This window comes from Ambystoma mexicanum, chromosome 10 (genome assembly GCF_040938575.1).
Source record: "Ambystoma mexicanum isolate Mex_15411 chromosome 10, UKY_AmexF1_1, whole genome shotgun sequence".
Taxonomy (NCBI): Eukaryota; Metazoa; Chordata; class Amphibia; order Caudata; family Ambystomatidae; genus Ambystoma; species Ambystoma mexicanum.
In genome coordinates, this window is record NC_090932.1 from 894,892,676 (window position 1) to 894,910,671 (window position 17,996).

The 17,996-nt window shown below is 46.3% G+C and overlaps 1 protein-coding gene across 9 annotated transcripts in view; it reads left to right on the top strand.

Annotated features, from left to right (window-relative positions):
* Positions 1-17,996, top strand: part of MCF2L2 (MCF.2 cell line derived transforming sequence-like 2) — a 3,251,461-nt gene that overhangs the window by 2,088,117 nt on the left and 1,145,348 nt on the right. The window lies entirely within an intron of this gene.

Genomic DNA, 17,996 nt, shown 5'->3' on the forward strand with positions numbered 1-17,996 from the left:
GACCATAAAACAATAAATAAAACAGTCCTGGTTGAGTCTGTCAAATCAAAATGGCCATGCTAATGAAACCTAATTCTTTTTCTATATCTTGTACAAAAAGTGTAAAAGGAAGATGTATCCAAAGGAATGTCAGTGTTCAAATATAAAGAATAAATGTGTCTGAGTCAGCTCTCCTCCCCATGTTGGACAGCATGGGATAAGGCAGTCCCCGTAGGCACGATGACACACTCTGGCTCAGATTCTTAACACAAAGGCAGTTCACAACGTTGTTCGAGGCCCACCTGGCCTTCCACGTTATAGTCTCACGTTCCAATTTCCACAACACAGTTCACCATTAAGTTCACGTCGGTCTCCCTCTGTCGGGCTCAGACCTCTCAAAGCAAAACAAATCACTTTCCAGGGGTTCTCTTCCCAAAGCTCAACTCACCTCCTTTAAGGGGTTCACTTCCCCTAATGTATTACCCTTTCGGTCTCACTTAGTCGGCCTTGGACAGTTTCCTGAAGTCGAAGACTTTTGAATGTGCGTGGTTTTTCTACAGACCTACGCAGGACCACTTCGACTTTCCAGCTTTAAACTTACACTCTCGTGTCATTTGCCCCAGTGCTTCCTGGTCTGGGTAGTTCACTATTTATGCATCAAAGTTCAACGTTCACCTTTTACTTTCCCCTTTCACTGACACTTTCGAGTGGGCTACTCCCTTTCGCCAGACCACTCCATCACTCAGTATTGCTGACTTTATAGCTATCGTTACTTCAAAGTTAATTCGCAGGTCTGCCTTTCTTCGCGTCTCACCCACAGGTGTGCAGCCTTCAATTGTGCGATATAAAGTTGCTACTTCAATCTTTCTTTAGCACACACCGGTCTCTCATGTCATTTGCCAACTCAACGGCTGTGTGCGTTAAGTTCTGGTCCTCTGCTGTCTTTCAATTCGCGAGTCAGGGTTAATACCACAGGCTTGGCCTCGCCTCCCCAACTTTGCCGTTAACCCGGGAGGGTCGCTGGCGTCCTTGAAACACAATGCAGTCTTCTCGATGGGGATTTGGCCTTCTTCACGTGTCTTTCGCTGCCTTTTGTAGGCAACAACCTCCTGCAGGGAACTTCAGGGGTCCTCCAACCGTGGCTCTCATACCTCAGTCATTGCTCTGCTCTAGTAAGTTTGCCTTTGCCCCGGAAGTTCTGCTCTTACTTGCACAGAGTCTCTACGTTCCGCCTTTTATCTGTGTAAGGAGAGCTATTTGGCATCAGAGGTATCACTTAGAGTCAAGTGCCTGACCTTGCCTGACCCAATTAGTAGGACATGTCCAGTGCTATGTATACAAGTTAGCATTGTTACTCTCAGACACCCTCCTCCTCGGCCCAGTGTTTGTGTAAAATCGGGTATGGGGTTGGACATCGGATGATCCTATGTAATAGGAGGGATCATTGGTACGGGAAAGGGAGGAATACCCCGTCTCACCATCGACTGCCTCACCCGCTCCCTGAAGACCCCTCACCCAGTTGATCCTCCCGCACTGGTCCACCCCCAGGCTCTGGATCCAAAGGTGATGGCCGTGCCCTGGCCACCTAAGAGAGAGATCCCCGGGGACTATCAGGTGAGACAGCCTTTGGTTTCTCACAGTCTACACAGCCTTTACTCCACTCGCTCCGTTTATGGATCAATGCTAAGGCTGGCGTGATGCACAACCTAAGTTTTCTAGTTTTGAAAGACTAATGTCAGGATTATTTGTCTGTCATTCATAAAGTCAAGCCTGACGGAAGTTAATGCTGCCTCATCCTTTATCTCATTAGATATATTATGTAGAGTGGCAAAGGATTTAAAAACAAGAGCTATATCCTACAGGCTGGAGAAAATGGAGCCTCAGGAGCTATTGATACTATTTAATAGGAGACATGTGATTTTAACTACTCTTGGTATCCAACAATATTTATTATGGGCAGAGAATCCTTCTCAGATAATTTTAATTACCAGAGCACATTTTAATTGCCTCCACCTCAGAGCCTTGACTGCCGTACTGGAGCGCGACACTGTTAATTAATTTTTTCTACTGTGTAATGGACCTCTGGAGGATTTATGGATCAATGCTAAGGCTGGCGTGATGCACAACCTAATTAGTTTTCTAGTTTTGAAAGACTAATGTCAGGATTTTTTGTCTGTCATTCATAAAGTCAAGCCTGGCGGAAGTTAATGCTGCCTCATCCTTTATCTCATTAGATATATTATGTAGAGTGGCAAAGGATTTAAAAACAAGAGCTATATCCTACAGGCTGGAGAAAATGGAGTCTCAGGAGCTATTGATACTATTTAATAGGATACATGTGATTTTAACTACTCTTGGTATCCAACAATATTTATTATGGGCAGAGTATCCTTCTCAGAGAATTTTAATTACCAGAGCACATTTTAATTGCCTCCACCTCAGAGCCTTGACTGCCGTACTGGAGCGCGACACTGTTAATCAATTTTTTCTACTGTGTAATGGACCTCTGGAGGATTTGGCCCATTTTTTGTTGTTTTGTCCTGTGTATTCTGAGTTGAGAGTGAGGAATTTGAGGCTGCTATTGCAAGAACGTTCTTCAGTTCACTTAGTTTAGACCAGCATTGATTTATTTGTTGTGGGCTGGTTCCCCTAGAGTGGGCTCTGCTCTTTTATAACTTTGTAAGCGAACCTTGCACAAAAGTAAACTTTTAGTGAATTCTTAGATAATTGTATTTTGGCCTCTTATTTTATGACTGGTTTATTGTGTGTGTGAGCGGCTTGTTTTAATCCTTCTCATCCGCTATGTACTATTTCGGAATCATTGGCAAAGTATTTTTATATTTGTCTATGTTTTTATGAAAACTTTGTTATTTCCAAAATGTACTTTACTGATGATGAATATTCTCAAGGAATCAGGCTCACCATCAAAATACGCCAGTTCATTTGTTCATTAAGGAACATATTTCAATACTTTATCGTCTTAATCAGGCACCAATCAGAAAGGCTTGTTATTCCACATTTCATTTGGGGATGTATAAAGCCTTCAGTTGTTTTGGCATGTTTCAATGGGGTTTTACTTTTAAGGATTAGATTTGTGAACTTTTTCTGTGGGTCAAATCCTTGTATTAGTGTTATTAGTTTAGGGTAGCCAGGAAGCTAAAAGACTTGTTAAGATGAGGTGTCAGAACTTTGTTTAACGCCGGATTACAAGTGGTGGTGGCAGTGTTAGTCCCCATTAATTTGGAGTCCATAGGGGATTTCAGCAGAAATTCTCCTGATATTGCTGGAAAATGGAAGGATTTACTTCCAGCATGATGCTGCAGGTAAATCCCCCACTCCAGGGTCAAACTGGTAGCATGGCATAGCAGGAAAAGTGGCGGTAATTCCCTTACCAAAACTTTTTTCCCACACCGCCATATCTGTAATGAGGCCCAAGGACTTTTAAGAGTAGGTTATAAATGTTATGCTTTGGAATTAGCACCAACTAAGGGGCTAGGCACCTTTCAGAAAACTTTGTGTTACTACCTCTTGCACACTGTTTACTTTAGGATTAGCCTTTTTATTTAAAGTTTTTCTCCTAGTAACTATATACGTTCATCCAACCACGCACATCTTAAAGCTACTAATAAAACTGTTTCTGTTCAACCACCCAAACGGCAGTATCACATGTGTCATTGCTCGGCATCATTGCAGCAATCAGATACTGATTCCGCTTTCTAGTCATAAGATGACACCCTGAGTAATTATTTCTTCTTTTCCGTATCATGGACAAATAGGTCAATACTAAGCTTGCTGCAGATTTTGCTTTCTTTCTGAGTCGGATAAAGATTTTTACTTTTTCAGGATTGTTCAGTACCAGTGGTACTGGTTTGGCCCACGTTGGTAATGATTAAGAGGCACCAGGATCCTGCAGGAGCAAGCCTACTTCATTGCAAACACCCTTCCAATCCTCGAAGGAGCTCTGGCAGTAGTCATATCAATATCAAAGCCATGTGTAACTGCTCGGGGCGAGGCAGAGGATGCAGAGCTTTCTCTTAAGTGAAAAGGTCATCCTGTACCAAATTACAGGCTCTTGTCTAGCTACTTCACCCTTCAAGGGGTACTTTTTTTTCTTCACCTTCTATTTTTATTAGGTTTCAATACTCAAAACATACAGGCATCAAGCCCAACGGCCACCATAACCCACCCCTTCCCCACCCAACTGTTCATGGCAATACAGTGCATCAAATCGAAGATTGAATACGTCCACAGTAGTGTACAAGTGGCCAGCATTACATTTCATATTTTTCCTGATGTCAAGTCTATGTACCAGTATCCCTATTTTCGACTTCTTGTGGCAGAGCATTCTGCCCATCATCTTCATTGGACATTTATCTCCTAAATGGCAACCAATAATCTAACCGTCTAGTACTAGTCGGGAGGGTAGCAGCATACTGTGCCTCCCTGTTTTCACACATAGCCATGAAGGATAACCATTCTCGGAACTTCGGGGCAGTAGATTTCCCCCAGGATTTGGCAACAATAGACCTAGCGACAACAGATGCCATGCTTGCTAACCGTTTCTCAGACCTAGAGCCAGAGTCCATCGCTGACAGCATCCAGAACTCTGGAGAGTATTGCCAGGAATCACACAGCATGGCAGACATAGTTGCCTCAACGGCTGTCCAGGAGGGCCGCAAGCGAGGGAAGGTCCAAGTAACGTGCAAAAAGTCTGCCATATCTTGAGCGCATCTGTTACACTCAGATATTCTTTCAGGATCAAATCTGTGCAACCTTGCAGGAGAATAGCACACTGGTGTAAAAATTTAGTAATGGATTAAACACAGACCATTATTCAAGGATACAGATGTTGTTTGTCGGCAGATCCCTTTCCACTGGGCATCTGTCAATACCTTCTCCAACGCTGATTCCCATCTGGTCCTAGATTTATTGATCAACAAGGGTCTCCGTAATCAAATTTCCCTGTTTATTGTGGAGACCAGTGACTTGGCAGGGTGATGTAGTAATGTACTGCAGCAGTGAACGGGTTGCAGGAGTTTGTGGGTAATTAAGCTAAAGGCGGAAGTATGGAACAAGTTACTTACCTGTAACAATTTTTCTCCAGCATGGGTCTGGCATGGAGTAACATGCTCATGAATATTCCCTGTCGTCGGGCTGGAAATCCTGAGTAAAAGAAAAAACAGTTTCACTTTCACTTACAAACTGTATTTCTCCTTTAAACCAATCACTGTCCTCTGGGTCATACTGCCCCCATCCAATGACAGCCCCCTCACTAAGCGCATCCTCTGGCAGACATCTTCAGATTTGGTAAGCACGTGAAGTGGCAGTATGACCAAGAAGAGCCGCAGAGGGGTCGGAAGAAGGATTCGCATGTGAATCCATGTCAGACCCATGCTGGAGAACAATAGTTACAGGTAAGTAACTTGTTCCTTCTCCAGCATTGTGTCTGGCATATACTCAAATGCTCATGAACAACGAATACATAGCAGTACAGCATTACACAACCATCAAGGGAGCTCTCATTAATGCCAGGTCATTGATAGCCCATGCCACCGAAATTGCTGAGCTCATCCAAATAGGTGATTTTGATTTCCTAGCTATAAGGGAAACTTGGCTTCACCAAGCGGCTGGCCGTGCCCTGATGCTTGCCTTGCCCCCTAAGTATAACATTCTCAGAGAAGATAGAACCAATTCTCGAGGAGGCATAGCCATTATTGCAAAAAAATAACCGAACCATAAAAATAGAAACACCCTTGCATACCAAATCCTGTGAATCCTTAACTGCCAAACTCCTAACATCATCCTCTCAATACATCAACATTCACCTCATCTACAGACCACCAGACCCTATCGGAACCTTTGAAGAGGTCATCTCCATGATCCTTTCAAACAACCTAAAAAAGTCATCCCAAACTATCTTACTAGGAGATCTGAACTTAGGTTTCAATGACCACAAAGACCTGCAAGCGACTAATATATCCAACATCCTCACAGAACTTGGATTCACCCAAAGAATATCACAACCTGCCCACGAGAAAGGCCGAACACTTGACTGGGTAGCTGACCACAATTTCAATATAACTATTACTGCTTTCAGCCCACAAATTTGGACCGACCATGCATTAATAGCATTCCTCATAAATGTAAAAACCACTCAACCTCAGGAAAACATGTTAGCTACTTCCATGCCAATGAGAAATAAAAAAAAAATAACCACAGACAAACTACTACCACTGATCCTCCCAAACTTAAACTCTCTACCTGACACACTAGACCCTACATCTCTAGTTAACGAATTCAACTTAACCATGGCCAAAGCCCTGGATACCATTGCCCCATTGAAGCTGAGAAATAGCAAACCCACAGCACGCCTAAATGCCTGGTTCACCCCATACCTTAAGTCACTAAGGAAAGAAAAACACAGGTGCGAATCCTCTTGGAGACTGACTCCATCAGAGACCAATAAAGTAGCCCTCATCAACGCCTCCAACAAATACAAAAATGAAATACGGAGAGCTAAAAAAGACAGCTTTGACAATAGAATAATGCAGGCTAAATCTGGTACTAAAGAGTTATTCACTATTCTAAAGGAACTAGAAAACCTTATCCCAGTACCTGACAATTGTGACAAAAATAAAACGTGGTGCTCCAACATCCAAAAAGCACTAAATGATAAAATGCTACCCTCCAACTCAAAATAGAAAAAAAAAATATGCCCCCTACTAACAATCAGAGGGGCGAACTACCCACTGCTCCTAAACCTGAACCAAGATTTAATTTCAATAAAGTAACCATCTTAGAGGTTGAGAAAATAATACTCTCGCTCAAACCTTCAAACTGCTGAGATGACATCCGCCCAGCACAACTAATAAAAGATGCTGCGATAGATCTATCACCATTTATATCCAAACTCATTAATGCTTCCTTTGCATCAGGCATGATACCAAGTAATCTCAAGCAATCTTGGGTCCTCCCGCTCCTCAAGAAGCAAACCCTAGACCCGGCCATTCCTACAAACTACAGTCCGATTACAACGGTGCCATTTCTATTAAAAATCCTAGATAGAGTGGCTTACCTACAGATCCAAAAATTCTTGGAGTTGCATCAACTCCTAGGTACCCGGAAATCAGGTTTTAGACCACAGCACGGCACTGAAACTGCACTCATCGATCACAAAACCCAAGTCGACGAGCTGAGAGACCAAGGAAAAACAACCCTACTCCTCCTACTGGATCTCTCAGCAGCGTTTAATATGGTGGATCATAAGGTGCTCTGTACTCACCTAGAATCTGCTGCTCATTTCTCCTCACATGCCATAGCGTGGATCAAATCATTCTTAAGTGAAAAAACCAGGAGGGTTTCCTCAACTTCAGCAGTGGCTGACCCCGTACCCATTACATGTGGCAACGAGCTGGGGGTAGATCTCTCGCCGCAGCAGGGGCCTCCCTCTGGAACAGCCTTCCTGCCTCCCTGAAACTTGAGGAGAACCATCTCTGGTTCCGGAAGCATCTCAAAACCTTCCTCTTTGCCTCTGCTTTCTCTCCCTCTCTCCCCTGCTAAAATCACTGAACCTGCACTGAATCTGCAACTGGGCCACTCCCCGATTTCATTTCCTGGCCCAGCCACTTTTCCATGCACTGCCTACATGCACTACGGGACTGTCTCTGTATCCTACAGCCCCTTCTCCCGGCACTTACCTTTGCACTTGCCACCAGCTGGCCCTATTATTTATCTCGTATTCTATTAACCATGTACCACACTTTCCTTGCACTTGCCATCAGCTGGCCCTATTATTTATCTTGTATTCTACTAACCATGTACTGCACTTCCCCTCTCCCCTTCCCCTGCACTTTCCCAGTCCCCCTACCCTTGCACTTGCGCAATCTGAATGACACCTGGCCTAGTAGGATCGTTGTCTGTCTCCCTTTGTTCCCCCCGCCTCGTCGCGCCTTGAAACACTTGTGTATAGGCGCGTTACAAATGTCATATCATATCATATCATACCCCAGGGTTCCTTCCTCTCTCCTACCATGTATAACATTTTCACTAAGCACCTGTTTGATGATCTCGACCTTCTAGGTGTCACCTACACTAATTATGGAGATGACACCCAGATTCTCATCCCACTTTCGGGGGATTATGAACACGATTTGGCCTTGGTGAATAAGATATACCTCATCATCCAGGCATGGATGGCCGTCACAGTCTGTGTCTGAATGATGATAAAACATAACTCATCATACTGGGGACTACACAAAGCATTAAAAAACTGAACCCAGACTACTCCTCCTTTGTTATAGATGGCCATACCATCAAAGTAGCGAAAGAGGTAAAAACATTAGGTTTTTACCTCGACTCCTGCCTTAATCTGACAAAGCAAGTGAATGAGATGGCATCCGCTACCTCATACACTTGCAAGTTGGTCAGAACAGCAAAAACCTACTTGTCCACTACTAGCTGCCTCACACTGGCAAGAGCATTGGTATTATCCAAATTGGATTATTGCAATGCTCTATACCTGGGGTTCAATAAACATACTATGCAAAAAATCCAAATACTGCATAATAATGCTCTCAGAGCTCCCTTAGGAATCCCAAAAACAGAGCACATATCAGAAGTCAGAAGACAGTCCAACTGGTTCTCTACAGCTGACAAAAATAAACTGAAAACAGCCTCATTAACTTTCAAAAGTATCAATGACTTAGCACCCAAATACCTAATAGAAAGGTTAAAAAGAAGAACCACGAACAGACCCACCAGAGAAGCATACACCAACTGTCTAGCCGTGCCCTCATTCAAATTGACTACTGCCAGAGGAAACAGCTTCCCGGTCAAAGCAGCCCAATTGTGGAACTCCCTGCCAACCTCTCTAAGGTCTGACCAGTCCTACCTACACTTTAGACTAAACCTCATTAAATGGCTCAAAGAAAAACGACCTATAATGTAGCCTCCCTGACCACTTGAGTCTTGCCTAGCTGAAACCCTGCTGCTCGCCTTGCACTCTGCATACCTGTATATATATATATTTCCCCTTGTTGCGGATTAACATTTTCCTGTACATTGACTATCTGTGTATATATTTACTGTGCTGTACTTTTATCCTCGTGCTGTTAACCTTTCCTCATGCAACTGTGTAATCTGCAACTGTAACTTGTAAGCTTAAAGTATTCTTGACCACACGCCCGGATACCTTCGGGTCTGGCGCGCGCTGCAAATAAATAAACAAACAAACAAACAAACACAGAAGTGGCAAGTCTCAACAGAAGCAATTAACTCTTACCTACAGAACAGACTCACCTCAAGCGGAAAGGCTGCGTAGCACTGCTTGGCCGACTCTGGACTCCTCCCTGGAATCCCTGTCGACACAGTAGAACCTCGTGAAGGTGTGCATGGATCTCCACATAGTAGCCCTGCAGATGTGCAGCAGGGAAACACCAGACAGGAACGCTGTCATCGCAGCGATCGCTCTACCAACCAATGACAATACATGATGCAGCTAGAGAGCCACCTTGAAACGGAAGCCTTGGACAAGGCCTTCCCATGGCTCACAGGACAAAAGTTCATGAACAGTTGTGAAGTCTTCCGAAAACCTTTTGTGTGCGTCACGTAGAACTTCAAGGCACGAGCAACGTCAAACGTGTGCAAAGCCCTTTCAGCCGGTGACAAAGGTTTTGGGAAATAAACTGCTAACACCAAAGGCTCGTTGAGATGGAATTCCGATGGAACCTTTAAAATGAAAGAGGGGTGCATTTGCAGCACCACCCTCGATTCGTGGAAAGTCAGGTATGCTTGCTTGCAGGTTAGGGCCTGGATCTCACCCACCCTCCTGGCAGGGGGGATGGCCACAAGGAAAGCCGTTTTACACGAGAGGAACTTAAGAGGGGCCTGATGCACCGGTTCGAAGGGGGCCCGCCACAAGCCTTGTCAGAACGACGTTGAGTTCCCACGCCAGGGCAGGAGCCTTCACCGGCGGGAAAAGATCGAAAACATCCTTTGAAGAACTCCTTGATGAGTCGGTGAGACCACAGTGGAGATCTTCCCGGATACCTGGTGCAGCGGGAGATAGTCGCCAGATGCAACTTGATAGAAGCATGTGCCAGGCCGTCCTTGGCCAAGCACAGCTAGTATGGAAGAATTTTCAGGGCCATGACCCTCACTGGGGTAATCTTCTGCAACCGGCACCACGTAGCGAAAGGCTTCCACTTGTGACCGTAGCACTTCAAAGTCAACTACGCCCTGGCCTTAGCAAGGATCTCTCTGCAGTCCGCAGGCAACTCATATGCACCAAATTCTAGGGCTGCAGGAGCCAAGTCTTCAGGTTAAGAAACCTTGGGTCGTGATGCAGGATTGCGCCTCCTTCTCTAGTGAGAAAATCCCGAACTACCAGCAGCTTGACCGGGGGTGACGCCGACAGACTGAGAAGGTCCGGATGCCAAATCTGCCTCGGCCACGCCAGGGTGATGAGTATCATCCTGCATTGGCACTGTCTGAGTGTGTTGATGACTCGTAGCAGGAGAGGTAACGGAGGAAACGTGTACAGGAACAGGCCTTCCCACAGGAAGGAGAACGCGTCCCTCATGCTCCTTGGTTGGTGAAATCTGCTGGAAACTTCTGGCATTTGTAGTTAACCACTGTTGCAGACAGATAAATCTGGGGCCTGCCTCACTTGACGAAGATGCGGTCGCCTGGTCCTGCCGAAGTTCCCACTTGTGGCAGGAGCGCAACTCCCTGCTGAGGGAGTCTGCAATGGTGTTCTTGACTCCTGCTAGGTGAAGAGGAACGTGGAACATCTCTTGTCCGACGGCCAAGCGCCACAAGTCCTGTGCTTGTATATAGAGTGCTGGGGATCGAGTGCCCCTGTTTCCTGATGTAAAACATTGTGGTGGTGTTGTACGTAAAGATCCTCACCACCTTCCCCTTCAAAGACATGGAAGGAATGACTTAAAGGCCCAGAACACTGCTCCAGGATGTTGATATGGAGATCCTACTTCTACGGCAGCCGCAGGCCTCTGGCGTGCAGACGTCTGGTGTGGGCTCCCCAGCCTTCCAGGGAAGCGTCCGTGGTGTCCGCCTCCTGGTATGGAGGGTGTTAAACCCTGTGCCCCAGGCGATGTTGGAGCGAACGCCCCACCACCTTATCGCCAGACGGAACTCCTCGTTGAGTGGTATCTTGTCAGCAAAGCTTCCAGACATCTGTATCTAGCGAGCATCCAGGAACTCTTGAAGAGGTCGCATCTGTAACCTGCAGAGTCGGATGAGGTAAATGCAGGATGACATCATGCCGAGCAACGACTTGATGGTTCGCAGCGTGGCTGTCTTCATCAACAACAGCCACTGCACCTGCCCTTGAATAGCAGCTACACTCTCCTCCAAGGGTGACGCCAGGCAGGACACCATTAGGAACAGCACGTTCTGCGACGGTGTCAAGCAGGACTTTGTATTTGTATTTATTTTATTTATAAAGCGCACCAGGCCCAAGGGCATCCGGACGCATCATTTAGGTTACAAGCATAATACGGAATACATACAACAGAATACATAAAGGGAGGAAAACAAGCAGTGCAATAGAAAGGATAATTTGGGATAATATACAGATTCTATACATATTAACAATCAGGAAAAGCATCTAACAGTTGGGCGCTTGTGTAGTAAGTCCGGCAGACAGTAGGCGCTAAGAGTCAAGGCTGGTCTTGGGCTGACAGTCAAGCTTTGGCTTTGCTCTTGAAGGCCAAAAAGGACGGTTCCACTCTGAGTGGATTAGGTAAATAATTCCATAGTTTCACAGCCAAGACTGGGAAACTGCTCCTCACAGATCTCTGGAGGTTGAAGCGCGGAATGGAAAGGCAGTTGGTTTGGGCACTTCTGAGTGGTCTTGATGAAGTATGTAGAGAAAATCTACTGGCCAAGTAACTGGGTGCTTGGTTAGTGAGGCTTTTGTGGGTTAGCGATATACACATTAAGTGAGACTCTTTGGGAGACTGAGAGCCAGCGGCCGTCTGCAGTCAGAGATGTGGAGGTTCCTGGGGATGTATTTTGGATGATCTGTAGTTTGTTAATGTTGCCTTGGTTAGTGCCGAGATAGAGGGCGTTGCAATAGTCAATCTTAGACAGGAACAAGGTCCTGGCTAATGTGGTGCAGTTGGCTGGTGATAGGAACGGTCGACATGCCATAATGAGCTTACAAGTATATGAAGCAGCAGAAGAGACTGCATTAATTTGTCTAGAAAGTGAGAGAGTGGAGTTGATATACATACCAAGCATTTTTGTATCTTTGGCCACTTTGATGGTATTGCCATCAATTATGAAAGATTTGAAGGACGGGTCTAGCTTACTGAGTCTTTGGTGAGAGACTAGGATGAGAATCTCCGTCTTTTCATTGTTCAAGCACAGTTCATGCTGCCCCATCCAAGCCTGGATGACTTGGTAAATGGAGTTGATGGCTACAGTGTAAGGTTTGTGGTCACCTGTGATAGGGATGAGTATCTGGGTGTCATCAGCGTAATTAGTGTATGTGACACCCAGATAATCCAATATGTCAAAGAGTGGTTTCGTAAACACATTATAAAGTGTAGGGGAAAAACACGATCCTTGTGGAACCCCGCAGGTGACCGGCACGGGATCGGTGGTGGCAGAAGGGCGGAGACTCTCATGGATCTATTTTCCAGAAAGGAGGTAATCCAGGCCGTGGCTTTGTCCGAGAAGTGGGCGGCAGTTTTGAGGTGACGGCAGAGGATTTGGTGATTCACTAAGTCGAAGGCCGCAGAAAGATCTAAAATGAGTACTAGGGCTAGCTTGCCCTTGTCTTTTAGGTCTTCATTCTGAGTTTTAAGATCTAAGAGGGCAGTTTCCGTACCATATCAAGGGCGGAAACCTGATTGTCTTAGTCCCAGGAGATTATTAGTTTCCAGGTAATCTTGGATCTGCAAGTATGCAGCAAGATCAAGAATTTTTAAGAGGAAAGGGACCGTAGTGATAGGGCTGTAGTTGGTGGGTATGTTAGCATCCAAAGTAGGTTTTTTAGGAGAGCAATGACCCAGGCATCCTTTAGGTTGTCAGGGACAGTCCCGGAGCTGAATGATGAATTTATGAGCGTGGTAATGAAAGGTGCTAGATTGTGCGAGACTCCTTAATAATGGAGGCAGGACATAGGTCGCCCTGACAGTTAGAATGTTTGAGATTATTGATGATATGCTCAACTTCAGTGGTGGATAAGGGTGAGAAGCTGAATGGTTTCAAGGAATCACGATTAGTGTTGGTGTTGACCTGAAGGATTTTATGCTGCAGACTAGTCTGCAGGCTGTTTTTTTGTCATTGATTTTAGTTTGGAGAGTGGTGATTTTGCAGAGGAGGGCCTTTTGAATGTTAGTACACCAGGTACTGTCTTTGGAGCAGGTGTCAGGGGGAGTGGCAGGAGACTACAGTTCCTTTAAGATTCTGAATAGCTCCTTGGTGTTTGATTGAGCTTGTTCAATGCGTTTGTTATACTCGTCTCTTTTGGCCTGGAGTATGGCCTCTTTGTAATTTAGAGTAGCTAGAACAACGCTAGCTTTGTTTATGTCCGTTGGGTTACTTTTCCAGCATGATTAAAGGCTTCTTTTTTCTTTGCGAAGGGTTCTCAGCTGTGGCGTAAACCATGAGAAGAGGTGGGCCCGTGGTTTAGGTTTTCTAAGTTTGGTAGGTGCAATGAGGTTGAGGGCTTTCAGCATGGTCTGATTGTACATGTCTACCAGGACAGTAGGGTCAGAGCATGAGAGGGAGAGATGGGTGAGAGCAGGGAGGATGAGTGGGAGTAATTTAGCGCAGGTTATGTTGTGCTTGTTTCTTGTGGCGGTAGCAGGTGCGATATCAGGGGTGGTGTGGATGATTTTAGTGGGGATGCTGAAGGTGATGAGGTGGTGGTCTGTCCAAGCACATGGTTGGTTAGATACAATGTTAGTGTCACAGTTTAGGTTGGCTATCCAGTCGAGAATCCTACCCTTAGAGTGTGTTGGCATGTTGATCTGTTGTGTGAAGCCTAAATTAAGTAGCAGGTTGTTGATGTCGTGGGCTGAGGCATCATTATGGTCTTGGTAACCTAGGTTGAAGTCGCCAAGTACGATGATTTGGGACTTAGTCTTGGTGTTATCAGCAAGGATGTATGAGAGATCTTCAGCGAACGTGGATAAAGGACCAGGGGGTCTATAGATAAGGTGGATTGTAATGGACTGGTTAAGGGTAATGGCGAGCTTCACTGTGAGCAGTTCAGCTGAGCTGCTTTGGGGGGCAGAGGAGAGGCGAAGACTGATGGTATTTTTATGTGTAAAGGCAATGCCACCTCCTTTAGATTGACCGGTGTTGCGGTCACTTCCAATAATAGTATAACCTTCAGGGATCGCTAGAGATAGGAGTGGGCCTGAGGCTGCATGGAGCCAGGTTTCAGTAACAGCTATGAAATCAAGGTTGTGAGTTGTGATACGGTGGGCCACATCTAATGCGTATGCTGTAAGTGATCTAGTATTGATCAGTGCAGCCTTGAGGGATGCTGCAGGGGTATGGGGTTTGGTACTCGCATCAGTATTAGCACCCACTATGGGTGTGGGTAAGTGGTGATGGGTGAAGGCTATTAGCTCTGGATAAGATTGGTTAGTCTGCTGGTTAGTATTGGTGTGGCGGTGGGAAGCATGGGGTAGTCTAGATCCTAGCCTGAAGTTCCTCAAGGGCGCAATGCATGGTTGGTTGGGAGTTGGTTTGGATGCAAAATGATTGAGCCAAAGGGAAGGGGAGTTGAGGTAGGGGTTGGTGGGAAGAGCAGCAGTGGCAGTGGCCAGAGTAGGATTTTGCTGCCGTATGGAGCACGAGGAGCCACTGAGGCAAGGAGCGTGTGGGGTAGGATACATGATAGTTAATAGTTGTGGCATGCAGGAGAATGAAGGGTGCGTGTGTAGGCAGGTCAGTGACGAGGCTACTAGTAGGATGTTACTACAGAATAGGAATGGTCCTAGCAAAGCTAATAAATTGAGGGTGAGGCACAAAGCGCTGTCGGTAGAAACAGTGGGAGTGTGCTGGTCAACCATAGTAACAAATGTGACAAGGGTGAAAGGTTGCCAGAGTACAGTGTGCAGTCGGTTGGTAGGCAGTACTGTATATGAGGGTTAACTAGGCTGGCAGTCTAAGCGAATACACAAGTTAACAGTGGCGCAGGATAGCAAGGGAGAGAGAACAGGTGAACATTGTTGCATGGGTGGTAGTGTACTTAGGTGGGGAGGAGGGGCTAAAGTGCAAATGGTGGCAGGTAGATGGTCATGGGCCTCAAGGCGCTCAGGCAAGGTGGAGCAGTAGTCACAAATGCAGCAGTGGCAACACGTTAGCAGAGGGCATGAGTAAGGGAATAACGAGAGCAATATGAAACAGTAGCTGGTCACAAAATGCAGTGGCAACACGTTAGCAGAGGGCACATGAGTGAGGCAATAACGAGGGCAATAAGATAGTGGAGACTTAGATAGTTGATTGAGATTCCCAGATCCATCAGCAGCTGGACGGTCGCCTCCGTGTGTCTGACGGCAAATAGTCGCGAGCCGGCCCAGATGCGCCAGTCGTCGGGGTATGGGTATATGTGTATACCCCGTAGACGCAGATGGGCCACCACTGGCGCCAGGCACTTTGTGAACACTCTGGGGGCCGACTTCAAGCCGAAAGGTAGGGCCTTGAACTGGTAGTGCTGTCCCTGCACTACAAAGCATAGTAATTTTCGGTGCTTCCTGTGAATGGGGACGTGGAAGTAGGCATCCTCCGTGTCCAGCAACGTCAAGTAGTCTCCTTTTTCCAGTTGGCCGAGCGTGTTGCAGCATGACCATCCTGAATTTTTGGAACTTGAAGTATCTGTTCAGATGTCGTAGATCTAGAATGGACCTCCAGGCCCCTGTCTTCTTTCTGACCAAAAACTATCTGGAATACACTCCGGAATCCCTGAGTCGCTGGGGAACTAGCTCTATCGCCCCTTCTCGCAGCATGGCCCATACCTCCTCCAAGAGATGAGGGATGTGCTGCACCTGACGAGCCACCGAAGGGGTCTGCGGACACCTGCGCTGAAACTCCAGGGTGTGTCCGCCGGCGAGAGCGTTCAGCACCCATCTGTCAGTGGTGATTTATTTCCACTCACTGACGAACCCCGTCAGTCGGCCGCCCACCGGGGTGCACTGGTGGGGGCACGATATCTGGTCGTTTCAGGCTGACTTCGGAGCTGGCATCCTGCCCTGCAGGTGATGGCCGCTGTCCTCTGCCACCATAGGCCTGAGAACGGCCTCTGTAGGCTTCCTGAGTTATGGATCTGCAAGGTTGACGGTACAATGAGGAGAACCTTTGGAAGACCTGCTCGACTTTCCTCTGGAGGAGCGAAAAGAAGAGCAGTGCTGCTCGAGGGTGCTCAGGGAAAGGGCGTCTCCATATCCTCCTTGATGGCCTGTAGGAACTCGTCGAAGACCTTCCCAAAAAGGTTATCTCCATTGAAAGGCATGTTCAGTACCTTCGCTTGGACCTCCTGGCAGAAATTGGTGGCCTTCATCCAGCTTTGGTGACAAAGGCAGGAACCATTCCCCATCTGCCGGAACCCTGTGTCGGCAACATCCAGTGCCATTGTGATGGCGTGATCTGACGCTACCTCCCCTTCCTGGAAGACAGCGATTGACTCCATCTTCTTGTCCTCGGGGAGGAACTGCAAAATCGGACTCAGCTTGTACCACAGCTCACTGTCGTACCTGGCTAGGAACGCCAGTGGGTTGGCCATCTTCCTTCCCATGGCGTCATCTTCTTCCCTTTGCAGTCTGGAGGCACTGAAGACAACGAGGACGGGTTGGCCGACTGTTTCCTCTGAAACCACTGTATCCGGCAATGGAAGCTTTTTTCATTGAAAACTCGAGAACTCCCAACACTGAAGTGTGCGGTAAAAATCCTAAAATGGCTGCCAGAGGAGGGGCTTAGGGAGAGGGCTGTCATTGGATGGGGGCAGTATGACCCAGAGGACAGTGATTGGTTTAAGGGAGAAATACAGTTTGTAAGTGAAAGTGAAACTGTTTTTTTCTTTTACTGAGGATTCCCAGCCTGAAGACGGGGAATATTCATGAGCATGTGAATACATGCCAGACCCCATGCAGAAGAAAGAAACATTTTTACCATATTCCATTGACCTCTAGTTTTCAGGGCCTCCCAAGTGATCAAGCACCCATTCACCACTAGAGCCCCCAGAGACTGTATCCCCAGATTCTCAAAGTGTAGACAAAACATCTTTTGTGTGTGAGTGGTATTCCCCTTACCCTAAATATATTAAATGGCAATGAATAAAGGTTATACTCAAACAAGATAACTGCCGTTATTTTTACATGCCCTTCATGTTACCTCTTTTAGCTGTATCTCTATCTGATTCCCAGCGGTACCGGTACCCTGCCACAGCAGTAACCTCAGATCATCCGGAAACATAACCACTTTTTCCAGGGAAACATGTGGGAGATCAGCCGAGGGGGACCACCACCAAAAGGAGTACTGAAGTTGTGCAGCCAAAAAGCATAAGTAGAAATCTGAGAATTCCAAACCACTGTGTTCATAGGGTGCCGTTAACACATCGTTTTAAATTCTTGCCTGTTTCCCTGCCCATATCAGACATATCATTAATTTACGTACCCTAGACAAAAAACTGGGTGCAGGCCAGATTGGAGTATTGTTAAAAATGTATATGAATTTTTGAAGGATAACCATCTTAGCTAAAGACATTCGAGCAGCTTGAGAAATGGGGAGCAGGATCCATGTTTCCACTCTATGTTCCAGTCTTGTCAAAACTGTCACATAGATATTCCCAAATAGATCTGTCGGAGATGTCGTTATGTGTATACCCAGATAGCGTATGCCCCAAGGGCACCATTTAAAATGTATACCAACATCCCCTTCACATACCACAGGGGTCAAGGGCAATACCTCTGATTTGGACCAGTTGACCTTCATCCCGGAGATGTCCCCAAATTGTTGGATGGCAATAACAACTGGTTGCA